The sequence below is a fragment of the Tinamus guttatus genome, unplaced genomic scaffold, assembly GCF_059628265.1.
Source record: "Tinamus guttatus ecotype Peru unplaced genomic scaffold, ASM5962826v1 Tinamus_guttatus_pri_ptg000171l, whole genome shotgun sequence".
Lineage (NCBI taxonomy): Eukaryota > Metazoa > Chordata > Aves > Tinamiformes > Tinamidae > Tinamus > Tinamus guttatus.
In genome coordinates, this window is record NW_028288705.1 from 5,143,489 (window position 1) to 5,156,803 (window position 13,315).

Below are 13,315 nucleotides of genomic sequence, written 5' to 3' on the forward strand. Positions count from 1 at the left end.
TGCTTTCTGGGGTCAGTATCTCACTCTGGTTAGGAAGGAGAGGCAGGACTGTGAACTGAGAAGGACGCCGGTGAAGCGGTGCCCGCCGGCGTCCTGCCACGAGCCCGCTCCTTGTGCGCGCCGAGGAGCGCAGCGCCCGTCCACGAGAGCGGTGGTGATAACAGCACTGCCCTCGGCCCGTCTCCGGCTGCTCCTGGGGCTTCTCCCAGAGGTCCCTAAGCTTTTCCTCCACATGGCCTGGGAAGGTCGTCCGGGCCCCTCCGAGCAGAGGTCGCTGCGGGACACCAGACTGGGAGCAGGCCCCGCGCTGCTCCCGCCTTGGTTTGCTTTCAGCATGAGGTAAGCGGAGGAACTGCTAAAGCCAGGAAATGGCTGAATCTCTTTCGCGGATTTGTTCCATGTAAAATGAACGTGTCCTAAAGTAGGTGCCCTGGGTGGAGTGTTTCAGTTAAATGGCTCGCACTGCCAAAGATATTCTTGACAGGAAGGAGAGTCTCACAGCAGATGGAGCTGTTAATTGCAGGTGGTGTGAGCAGCGTCACCCATGCACACACCTGCGAGGGCTTCCACAAAAATAACCATACGTTACTTCCCCAGAACCGCCAGACTCCTCGTTTTAGAGGCACACATGACTCTGTGTTCCTAGATGGATAACTCTTCAAAGCCCAAATTTGTGAACTGTATAAATATTCAGTTAATTTTGTGGCATATAAATTGGCTGAATGTTTCCCTGCAAGGTTTTATTTTTATTAGTGGTGGTCTTATTAATGTAAATACCAACTTGGCACAGTGCTTTTTAGTGGGGTTTGGTAAAGATCATTTGAGCTAAGCGGGATTCAAATAAACAGCTTATTGCCTGGGGGAAGACATGCGTTCAGAGTATTAATGTGATCATTTGGAGAATATTTTTATGTCTAATAAAGGACTTAATTTTAAGACTCTCAGTCCAGCAGGACGTTCAGATACTCAGGACAATGTATTTAGTCTAAAAACTTAAAAAGTCCCCAAATAATTTGCAATATGTAGTAATAAAATGTATGTATGCTATTTTATTGTTCAATTACAATTGAACATTGTGTATACTATGGAAGTGAAGTTTAGTAGTACATCCTCTCTAGTGCACTAACTAAAATGTATTTTATATGTCATTACTTTTTAAATTCTCATAGTTTTTGCAAATCTATTGGCTTTTTCACTTAATTTGTCAGGAGAGTCTTAGAAGAAATTGGAAAGGTCCATTGAGCTGAGAATATAATGGAGCTTTGTGAAACATTAGCTTCATTTTGAGTGAGGTTCTGAACTGAAACATGACTAGAAAATTGCACCTTTACACCCAGGAGGTCTGATCTCTGTATTTTTAGTCTAAATTTCATTTGCAAATTTTAATGACACAAAGTCATCTTTGACTGTTTTTTATTTCTGTTGGTTAGTAAACTTGAGGTACTAAAGGATGAATTCTGTTTTGCTTTATAATTAATCACTAAAATTGATAATTAATTCCCAGTTATGGGGCCAAATTCTGTCCAAGCATAGTTGGTCAAACTGCACAATGCAACTGATTTGTGATGTTGAAGATGTCAGAGTTGCATTGGTGTATCTGGTGATCTTTTTTCCTTGATGACATGTTCATAACTGACAAAAAAGAAGCTGGCTTGTCCCTCAGAACTCCCCGGGTTGGGTTTTTGAGCTGTAGGCCTGCTTTCCTGCAAATAGGTTGCTTATGAGTTAAGGAGATCCAAACTCGATATAACTGAGATACTCCAACAAACATCTCCAGGAATGAGGAGAGACCCGCTGAGGCGGGACCAGTTTTGGGGATGTTAGTGGACTTTGGACGATGCTTATGAATATGTTCTTAACTAGTTATTAAAGTCACTAGTAAATTGGCCTCCTACTTGTTACTTGCTCGCTTGGCTTTTTCCTTTGGGGGTGGTGAAGGGCTGCCATACCTTTACAGTTTCAGTTAGAGCTAACATCTTATAAATAGCTCCTAATGTCTACTGCTGTTTTCACCACAAGTAAGAAACTACAGTAAATTAAAACATGTACTGGTGTTTTTCATTTATTTTTCATTTAGTCTTTCAAAGCTTTAATTTTCCTTTCTTTAAATTTCCTGCTTACGCTGACCCATTTTGCTAATATGCCTACCACCCTGTTTGCTCATCAAAATGAAGGCCAACATGATTTACAATTATTTCTATTTGAAGTCTCGAGGAAAGAGGCCGTTCTGCTGTCTCAGGCCGCCCCAAGGGGCTGTTCAGACCTTGCTCTGGCCATGTGTGTGATGGGGAGTTGCCTGTGCAGGTCGCTGATCTCAGAGATGCTCCCGGCTCCCTGGATCCGCTGGCGCTGGAGAGCTTGCTAAGAAGTGTCTTGTTCCCCTGCCCCGTATACCAAACAAATTGGATTTCCTTTCAGTGTGAAGGGCTCTGAGCTCCGAGGCTGGAAAGAGATGTGGAGGGAATCCCAAGTTTTCTTCTTCCTCCCACTCATGGGAGATTACCACGTCCACCTGCCTTGAAACATGTTCAGGGGCTCCTCGGGAATGAAGTCCTGTGAAATATTTCACCTGCTCCGTAGTGCTCTCTGGATTACGAGAAAGGGCAAATCTTAAGTTTGATATTTCTATTCCATATCTCCTAAAGGTCACCTGTGTTCAAACGTACAAAAAGCTGTTACCGATCCCCCGTCAGGTGTTCGTGTGCTGGATCTGGGACCGGCGCCGCAGCTGGAGGAGTCGTCCCTCGGCATCGCTTCCCTTTGCCAGCCTGCGGCAAGTGGGATTTGGCAAGATAGTTTGTGTGCAGTTAACAGGATCAGTCTGCCTTGTCATGAGCGTTACATGCCTATAATAATGTCATTTATACGACTGTGTAATTCCTTGGCTAGAGAGGTTGTTTAACAGAATTTTTGTATGACTAAGCCTAATTCCAATACATACTGAAGTCTAGGTGTGAGTAATAAGCCTAGGTGCGAAGCCACCCTCTTTGATGTGCAGAGATCAGCATCACTGCCGCTGCCGGGGCAGAAAACTGGAAAAAGTAACGAGGGACAGTGCCATAGACTGCAAAATCACTGGAATGTATCTTAGGGAATTGCAGGGGTGTGATTTAGGTATGGCACAGAACACCCTTTTGTTTTCGCTGCCTACCGAAGAGGTGTTTCATGTCAGGGCATTTCATGTCAGCAGCTCCAGAGCTGAAGCGCAGGAGCCAGGGACGGCCCCCACGAGATTCAGTCCAGCCCTTCGAGGCAGCGAGGGGGAAGGAGGAACTGCTGGAGATGGGCAGGGCGGATCGCTGAGACTTCTGCACCTTGACAGGGATCGGATGGGCTTGGATCAGTAGCTCTGCTATACTGAAATTGAAGGAAAGTGGAGGGTTTTCTCCTTTAGAATTAAGTGCTGGCATACTCAGTTTCCAGAAAAAAACCAGCTTTTATCAAAAAAAAAATTAATGTGGAAAAAACAGTTTGGTAATATAGAAGCCTTTTTTGATATATATTTTTATATTAGAAAAATAGGTTAGTTGGTTATTAAAACGACAAGTGCAAAGTAATGAAGATCGCTGCCTGCATGTTTGTGAATTCTCATTCGGGAACTGCCATGGAATAATCAGGTTAGCGCCGACTGATTGACTCAACTTGCTAATTTAAGCAGCAGCTGTGCTCCCAAATAGCACATCAGCAAAGGAGGCAGGAGGAACCAGGCTTCGCTTGGGCCGCGCGACGTGGATGTGCTGAACCAGATTCATTCCTGCCCCTGAGCTGCCTATATCCCTATCCTGCGTATTGCAGGAGTTGTTGCCATTTATCAAGGCTGACATACCCACACCTTGGGGGGATAGTTATGATACAAATCCCCAAGAAATTTGCTGTGGTGCTTTGTTACAGAAACCTCATTCAGTCGGTAGATCAAACCCTGCGGGGACAGATGCGGTGCGGTGGGTGCAGGGCGTCATGCAGAACGTACCTGCTGCACAGCGTGATGCAGATCTGCACTGCAGGGAGAGACGTGCGCAGCGCCCGCGCCAGCATCAGCCTCCGTGGGAGTCTCGGGAAGGGGCTGTGCGAGGGGGAATGTGCCGGAGGGATGGGATGGGAGCAGCGGTGCCGTGGCGTGGAGCCGCGGGACGGAGGCAGAGAGGCCCTGGCCACGTGGACCAGGGGCCGCAGGGAGGCTCCACAGGCTCCCGGTGCAGCGGGTGGTGCCTCCTTTGCCGGCCTCGTGGGTGGGCGCTCTGGCCTCGCGTGAAACCAGCCTGCGGAGGGAAACGTTTCCACACGGATCGTCTTTTAAATGCTGGGCTCTCTGTTCATCCAGAGTTATTCACAAGGCATGATGTGAGTTTGTGGACCAGCTTGACCATCCTAATGGCATTTTTCAATGAATAAAATATTTATGTGGAAACATTTTATCTATATATGTCACTTGTGAGATTCTGAAGACTTTGATGGATGGTTCTGTGGAAAAAAATGTGCACTGTTTATTATCTAGCACATGCCCCAGATACTTCCAAGTTCTGTATAGACAGTTTGATAAATTACTTGGTTTTCCCGCTGTAATTCTCTATTACTGAATTTTGCATAATTCTGCATTAGTCTTCTTAATCTGTTTTGATATGTGCTATTGTATTAGTAAGGCAGTAGAAGCGAGACTTGAACCACTAGCTTTGAGCTCCACTTGTCGGGAAGTTTCCAAAAAAAAACCACGTGCAGTCAGAGAAGAGATTTGTAAAACAGAGGAGGTTTAAAATTAAGTTCCTTGCGATGGACAGGGGCTGCCTGGGAGTCACGCTGCTCCTCACCCAGTGGCATCTTTGCAGTTTGCAAGCAGGCCGGAAGGCTCCTGTTCAGGGTCACTTCCAGGTGTTGTCCTGTTATCCAGGAGACAGATCCCAGGTAGAAGAGCGGTGGTGGCCTGAGCTCCCTCTCGAGAGGCTCCCGGCAGCTCTGCCGTGGAAGGAGGCAGCGGCGCTGGGGAGGTTTATCCGTGTCCTCCCTTCCCAAGGCTGCGAATGAGGGCTGCCCGTCACAAGGCTCTGCTGAGGAGGGAGCAAAACCAGCTCCCCTCACTGCCTCACGAATGCAGGTAAGCTTTAAAGTAATTCACCTTGGTTTCTGCCGTCCTGGAGGGTCTGCACCTGCAGACCGTGTTGTGAGTTGCATTCCGATGAGCCCTGCACGATACACGATGCATAGGAGGGAATTGATGTTTGCATGTTACCAAGAGCACAGGGCATCAATTTGCCTTTACCTTGCCCACAAACTCCAGCCCTGTCTTTTGAAAAACTGCCTTTTTCCAAATGAAGTGGCTGCACACAGTTTTTAAAGGTTAGCGTAACCTTTACCATGACAGCCCGAGACGTGGAGCTCGTGACTCCGTGGCTCCTTCCTAGGAAGCAGGTTCAGCGGGAAGGCAAACCCGGAGGGGCCTCGCGCCTTCCCGCATTCCGCGTCGCCTCCCGGAGCGCTTCCCGGCAGCCCGTCCTGCCTCCTCCTGCCGCCCTCGTCCTGTGCCAGGGATTCCCGCGGCCTGCGGGCCCACGTCCGTCCCGGGACGGCTCTCACAGAGCTAAGGGCGGCTCTGGCAGCGTCGAGGCTGTGTGCAAACTGCGGCTGAGTGATTTGCAGCCGGGGGAATAAAGGACCTTGTGTAACTGAGAGAAGTGTGACTCGCCTTTTTTTGCCTTTTTTTTTCCCCTAACAAGATTAATTCCTGGCCGTTAAGGTTTTCTTCGGGAGAAGATCAGGTTCCCTGTGTAACACAAAAGACATACAGTATTCTGGAGTCACTGCCCGTTTTTATCCATTCCTATGAAATCTGTCTAAGGCAGAAACTCTGTAAACAGTTAATTTGCTCTCAGTCTCCTTAGTCCACATCAACTATAAATAGTATTTCCGCGTTGACTCTGTTAAAAGCCTTTCCCTCACGGATGATATCTTCATTCTTTGAGGAACCCTTTCTTACTGGCGTCTGAACATTTTAATAATTTTTTCGGCAGCGAAGCACTGAAGTTCCACAGATAAAGGCAATCTCGATTAAAAGGCTCCTTGATTAATTTCGTGCAATGTGGTGTTTTTTTTCATAAGCCAGTCGAATCGCTGGTAATTAAAACTGAGCACATGCATCTCCTGTGAAAGAAGATGCCCACGTCCCGTTAGGGCGGAAGGTGCCTCTCCCGCGAGCGAGGCGGGTGCTTTGGGCAGCCCCCCGAGGACGTGCGCGAGGAGCAGCCCCGCTGGGCGCGCGGAGGGGACGCGCGGGCGCTGCCCGGCCGGGCGTGGAGCAGGCGCCGACACTGGCACCGGCACCGCGGTGCTCCCGGCCTACGGCGGGGAGAGGGGCCCGGGCGCGCCGGGAGGCTGGAGCTGCTGCTTGTTTGTGTTTGCACCTGAGCAGCCAAGCCGCCCGAGCAGCATCCGCCTTTGCACTGAGCTCCTGCCGCAGCTCAGCGCCGGCCCTGGCTGCAAGCGGTTTGAAACGTGCATGGGAATGTGCTGAAAACGAGAACATTTGAAATGTCAGGCCGTAACATTGGGGAAATGGTATTTTATTTAAATGCTGTGAGTGTCGATGCAGACACCAGAGTTAACGTAGAATTATGGCCGAGAATTTAAATGCAAGAGGGAAAAAAAAAAGTCAGGAAATTCAAAGTGGTGGTTACCAAAGCAACTATATGGTTCTTAGCTGCTTGCACTCCACTAGTGCTGTATATTCAGCACCACTAGGCTCTGATGTGTTAATATACACACGCGGGGTGGCTGAGTTACTTTTAATGCAGAATCCTTGTAGGGTGCCAGACACAAATTCTTTTTGTTTTGTTTTGCTTAATTCACTAAAGGGGATGATAAAACAAGAATTGCTAAAGGCCAATAATGGAAAATGAGACCATGCAGCCTTAACAGAGAGCAGAATGCACAGAGCTCTCCTCTCTGGCAGTCAGAGAAGGCAGTTCCCCTTCTCACCCTTCTCCAGCACAGCTTCGTGCAGCTAAATGCCACCCTTCCCTTGCTCCTGGGAGAGGAAATAATGTTAAAAGATGAAATTTAGAACTGTGGCTATGACAAACGGGAATGCCTTCCAGGTACAAGGGTAGCTGGACGAGAGACGCTGCCACCCCTGCAGGGCTGGCTGGTTGAAGCTGAGCAGATGCTGCCCCAGCCCTTGGAGACACCAAAGGACCTCTCTGGACAGGATCCTCCTCCTGCTCGGTGCAGTGAGAGCTCCCCCTCCTGTTCCCAACCTCGGCTTCTCCACAGTATCCATAGCAGTCATCAGTGTTTCCAAATTCCTGTTTCAATTCAATTCCTGGGTCCAAATTCCCCTGGGAGCGGGGTACGCTGATGGCAGCACTGAGCAAGTGGAAGGGGCCTTTCCCCTGGAGGTGCAGGGGAGGTGCACTGTGCACCCGGGCTCTCCAACCCCCAAGGGAGAGCTTCTGTTGGAGCATCTAAGCTGAGGAAATGCAAGACTAAGAGTGGAGCAGTTTCCTGCTGTTTTTGCACAAACGCACAGTTATCGAGACCAGGAGGGAGATTCTGTGTAGTTTTGTCAGCAGCTGCAATGGGAATGCCCCTTCTCTGCACGGACGTGGCGTTCTGCTTTGTGAATTGTTCGGGTAGGACAGGGCACAGCTTCCCTTTAGTCATGGCTTGCTTGATTAACCGCCACAGTAAAACCAGCATGAGGAGAAGTCTCTGCAATTTTCTACTTATTTTCCATTTTTGTCACCTGGGTACTAGGCAGCAGGGACTGTTTCACATTTAGTTCTGACTTTGGCATCTCAAGGGGGTTCTCCTTAGTCCTGGTGCACCTTGTGCACACACGAACCCCGAAGCAGGTGAGCTGCTTTGTCTCCTGAGCCGGGAGGTGAACGCGGACTCGCGTCGAGTGAGTCACAGCACGCGACTGCTGCATTTCCAGCCTTCTAAAAGCAGCTGCACAAGCTCGGAAATCCTGCTTGCCTCCCCTTATCTGGTGGTTGGGGCTGAAGGGCTCTTTCCTCGGTGATAAATCACTTCTTTTTGCTCTTTGAATTCCCGTGGGCCCGGGGGGGTGCCTTTGTGTGTGTCTGTCTCCTCTGTGGGGCTCAGAGCTCCCCTTGGGGTTTCTCTGGCTCGGCGCAGGCCATTCCGCCTCTCAGCTTGCAGCGTATGATTTCCCCATTCTCCAGATAGGATTTCAAAGTATCTGAAAACTAAGAAGTCTGAGGTGCAGCTCTCACAGAGCTGCTGAAACGGAGGGGCAGACAGGCAGGCTTTGCCTTTTCAGGCTCCTTGCGCCTTCAAGCCTTCCCCAGTCACCAATCAACCCAGCAGTCTGCAAATTACTGTCTGTACACTGAGCCCTGCGAAGAGGATCTAACAAACAGCAGGGGGAAAGGGATGCTGCGGGGATGTGAAGAAAGCCAGGAGTTTGTGAGACTAGGTATTGTGCTTGCCTGCGTGTATCACAGGCTGGCAGCGGCAGCCACATTCCTGCTGCATTAGTCAGAAAAACAGGACTGGGGTTTATTCTTGCCTCATGTTTTTATGCCAGATACAGGGCCTGATAAAGCTGAAGTATCACAGAAGAGGCGATACCTTATCTGGCATAAAGCAGCTGTACAAGGTAAACTGTCAAAATTGTTTGAGTTTAGATTGGGTGATTTGTGTCATGAAGGCCCTGAAGTTTGAGCCCAGGTATTACAGTTGGATTTACTATCCTGTCAATTCCAAGTTTTGGGTCAGGCGTGGAGGGAAACAGGCAAGCTGAACTTGCAGGCTGAGCCGGAGCTCGTCACGCCTTCCCGCTCATCCTTCTGTAGTCTGGCAGGTGGGACGGTGCTCGTGCACCAGGGTTATGGATCAACAGATCAGGAGATCCCTGAGCTGCTGAAGTCACGTTTCCATGCTGCTAACCCAGAATGTGCACGTTCTGATTTGCCCACTTCTCCCATGAGATATAAGTCTTTTGAGGAATAATAGCTCAACATAGAGCTGTACAGCCACCTTCAAGGTTATCTTTTTATCAGGTTCTGTGGCTTTTCAACAGAAATTGGAAAAAACAATATTCAAGTTGTAGATGTGAAATAGCATTTAAAATTTTCATGGCTTCTTTGAGTTATTACTGGAAATAGGTGCCTGGGAAACACTGTTGGCTTGACTATCAGGATTGCGAAGGTTTGAAAAAGGCAATGAGACCTAAGAGCTGTGTTGCCAAGGTAGGAGGTGGTTCTTTGCTGGTACACAAGTGAATTTGCTGAAGGATTCTTCGTTGGAGGGACATAATCGCCTTGCTGCTTTCAGAAGTAGCTTGGGATATCTTCCTCAGAACTGCTCGTCATGCAAAGTGGATCACCCGTCACTGTGCACATGGAAAAAAAGAGAAATCGAATAACAGTTGTTTGCTGCCTTGTGACAGGTTTCCCCTCCTCTTGATTTATTTTTGGGCACAGCCTCAATCTGTTTCTCCTTGAACAGTGCAATAGAATTAATTCCATAAATAACTTAGCACTTCTGTGCAGAGTTTCTGGCAGACAGATTTTCAGCGGGTGTATTCTTGTGTAGGTTGCCACTGGTTTTGTGTGTCACTTTTGAGTGAAGCCACCGTAATGTGATGTTAATTTAAATGTCAAATTAAGAATGCGTATGTGAGAGGCAAGGATCCTACGCTGGCTGATTATTCACTAGGGGCTCTGCATTCTGTGGTAATGAGGTAAAACACACAAACGACCAACTAGCTGAACATCAAGAGCTGGTAGAAGTGAACATGCGAGAGATGTAAAACTAGGGAAGCCCTAAAAACCCAGCACCTCCTCAACATGTCTAAGGAAAAAAAGAGGTACTTAGATGGGTTAAAACAGTGATAAAATGTGGATTCAAATTCCTAAATGTCCCTGCAGTGAGGAAAGGTTTCAGATACCCACAAAGGAGGACTCCAAGTGTACAGCGTAACTGGCACAGCCGTGACTGGTGGAGCTGGGCGAACGTGGGGATGCAAGGCAGTGTTTCCAGTTTCCAAGGGGGGATCAGTGAGTCTTCTGAGTGGGCGTGGAGTTTAGCCAGCCTTGGTGTAGGCTGAGGAAAACTGCAACAGGATTTCTGCTAGCATCCTTATTTTCATTCATTCCTTCAGCTCTTTCGGCCAGCGCCCGCGACAAGGACTGACTGATCGGATGATCGATGTTGTCTTTGGTCTGTAGATCAATATAGGAATTAAGTGTTTAGTGAGCACAGAGCAATTGTCTGTTTATTAGGATGATATTGGTTAAGACTGTAAAATTGGCCCTTGCAAAGGATTGTAGCTTCTAAAACGGGCCTCTCCTGCCTGGCTGGCGTCTCTTCCAAATCCAGAGAAGTAGCAAACGTGGAGAGTGTGTGTTGTGCTCCGGACGTGCAGGCAGTAACTGGGTGCCTGGGAAATGCTTTTTAACTGCCTGCTTGGTGAGCAGCTGATGGGAGCGGAGAGCAGCCGGAGGAACCGGGATGTAGGGAGGGAGTCCCTGTCCCTGTCTGAAATTGTAAATAGTTGCCTGTAGGGTTAGTTAGTAGATTCATCCTGAATCAGGAAAAAAAAAAAAAAGGTGCTTTGTGTTTGTTTTGGACAAAATGCAATAGACTGTTTATTTTTGTGTCCATTCCTTTCATCTTACACTTTTTTTGGTATTCTCATCTCATCTTTTCTTCTGTCTTTCAGTGTCCGTTATTCTCACATTTGTTCCCTTTGTTCTTTCATTTCTTCTTCATTGCCGCTACATTAAAAAAATGCAGTACTGTGTTCTCTTTTGCAGTCTCCAGTGATTTTAAGATTTGAATTGTTCTCTTCAGCCCCTTCTTCACCCCTTTTTCCTTATCTTCTCGCACCTGATAATGCTTTTGTTTTTCCTCCCTCTCCCTGCACGCTGGCTCCTTGTGAAGATGTTCTGCCTAGATTCCCCTCCCCATGAACGTTTTTCTTCTTCCTTCCTACAATCTTCCCTCCTGCACAGTTGCAACTTTCAAATGTGTTTCCACGTGCATTTTAAAAACGGGGGAGATTCAATCCTCAGTGCTGATTACGAGCCCTCCGGCACCCGTCTCCATCCTCGTTGCTCTGTGTGCGCGTGCGAAGTCACATCGAGCGGCTCCTGATCCTGTGCGCGCTCTGACTGAAACACTAAATCAGATGCATGTGCAGGACTGGGGGGTCGAGGGGGATAGTATTAGGCTCCTCTTTTCACTCTCCTACTTAGGTAGTAGGATAAATAGTGTCTAACCTTTCTGGCCTCCAGCACTACCTCTGGCAATGTGTTCCTGAATAAATCAGAACAAAGGAAAAGGGTCAGGAGAGGGAATGAGATTGGATAGATATTACAAAAGAGAATGAATAAAATCCTCTTATTTGCTCCTGAGGCAGTATGGGATCCATGATTAGCTTTCAGTTGTTGCTAGCCAAACAAGCTCTTGTGCATGAGCCAGGCTTTTAGATATTCCACATGCATTGATTTCTTTTTCTTGTGTTTGTGTCTTATGTTTGTGAGGCCATGTGCATGTCTTCTTAATGATTTATTGTCCTTGTGATTTCAGTGAATGTAGATGGAGAAGTAGTGCCTTTTTTTTTTCTGTTATATGAATATATTTTAGTATACTTTAGTCAGCACATTTGCACAGTCTATACCTATGCCTGTTCATTCAGCATTATAGGTCACAAGGACTTGAAGGCACCCAAAATATTTCATATGCATCCAAAAGTCATGCATTTGAACCAAATCTGTTACTTTATTCTGAACTTTCAGACAGCTCCTGCCTGTGCAGTTGATTGCACTAGGATGTTGAGCAGAGCAAAAGTATAAAAGGGTGTAAAGCAGGGAGGGGTTGACAGATAAATGGGAGTTTACAGGAGATTCTGATACACTGATTCAGATGCAGCCCTAGTCTCAGGAGTCTCACCAAGCTGGAGACTGCTTGAAACTGGTAGGTCATGCTGGATAGATTTGTTTGGACTCATCTATATTCCATAGATACCTGGTTTGGGATTTTAGCTCTGAAATCATGCAGAGTGATTTGTCTTCTTTTGAATTTTTACGAACTATTCTTCAATGACTGTAGATGGTAAGTCTGTTGAGAAAACATATTAGCGAAGTAGTTGTTTTAGGCTGCAGGATGATGCAGGAACTTTCTCTTCCATATCTGGAGTTTTTCAAGTTGTCTCTGAGATTTGCCAGCCCTCTTCCCAAATCTTGATACTGACAGAGAGAAAAAAAAATGGAGAGTTGGCAGCAATGGGAAATGTATTGGTTGGTCTGGCTTTTGAGAAATATGAAATTGTTTGTAATTGTTTGGTCTGGCTTTCAAGAAACAGAGACCGTGTTTCACGGCAGTGCTGGGCGGCACAAGTTTACATGAGGTTACATGGGAGACTGGCTTGTCTGCTCAGCATCAGCTTGAAGTTACCAGAAAACAGTGGGCACTTGCACTGATCTCAGTGTCCTTCCTTTCCCTTCTTCACAGAGCAGATTTCATTGGTATTCAGAGCTTCCGTGAGCCTGGATTCCCGTCATTCTGGGAATGGCTCCTCTGCTTGTGATCGGCTCTGACAGCTTTGGACATTAATTTCTCTGTAAGCAGTCGCTTTATGTCATGCCGATCGTGCCTGTTTCCGAGCACCTTTGAAGGAGCCTCAGGGTCCTCACGCCCCCGGAGAGGATCCCTCGTATTGGCCCTAAACTACAGCTTCTCACCCCACTCGGCAGCAGAGGAAGGTGGGCTGCTCTGGAGGGTCCGTGGGCTCCAAGCCGTCAAGGTGGCTGCCCGGGATCCTCACCAGTGCCCTGTTGCAGGAGCTCTTGTGCCCACACAGGCATGGGCTGCCTTGGCCCCTGCCCTCACGTCTGGGCAGGGATCTGCCCCTCGGGAGGGCAAACCCTCCGCCGGGATGGAGGGCATGTGGCACGTGAGACGCCCGGTGTGAGACCCATGCTGCGAAGGGCGAGCGGGCGCGTGCGTGCTGGGCCACAGCCGTGAGGCAGCCGTGAGGCGGCGCCCTCCCTGCCGCCGCCGCGAGGACGGCGTGCGCGGCCCTGTGCCCTGCCCTGCCCTCTGCAGAGAGGCCCGGCTGCTTCAGCTGACGCCAGCCAGCAAGGGGCTTGGCCAGCGATGGCGTACAGCAGTCACAACCTAATTAATCTTGATGGTGACAGCCCAGCGTGAGGATGATTTGGAGTTTAAAACGTTATTTTATCACATGCTTCATTTTAATTTTTGGCAGCCATGCTTACCCTACCAAACAGCAAATTTTGACCTTTATTTAAACCGAGGCCGCTTGAAGATGATCATTAGTTGAACGCAGGTTATG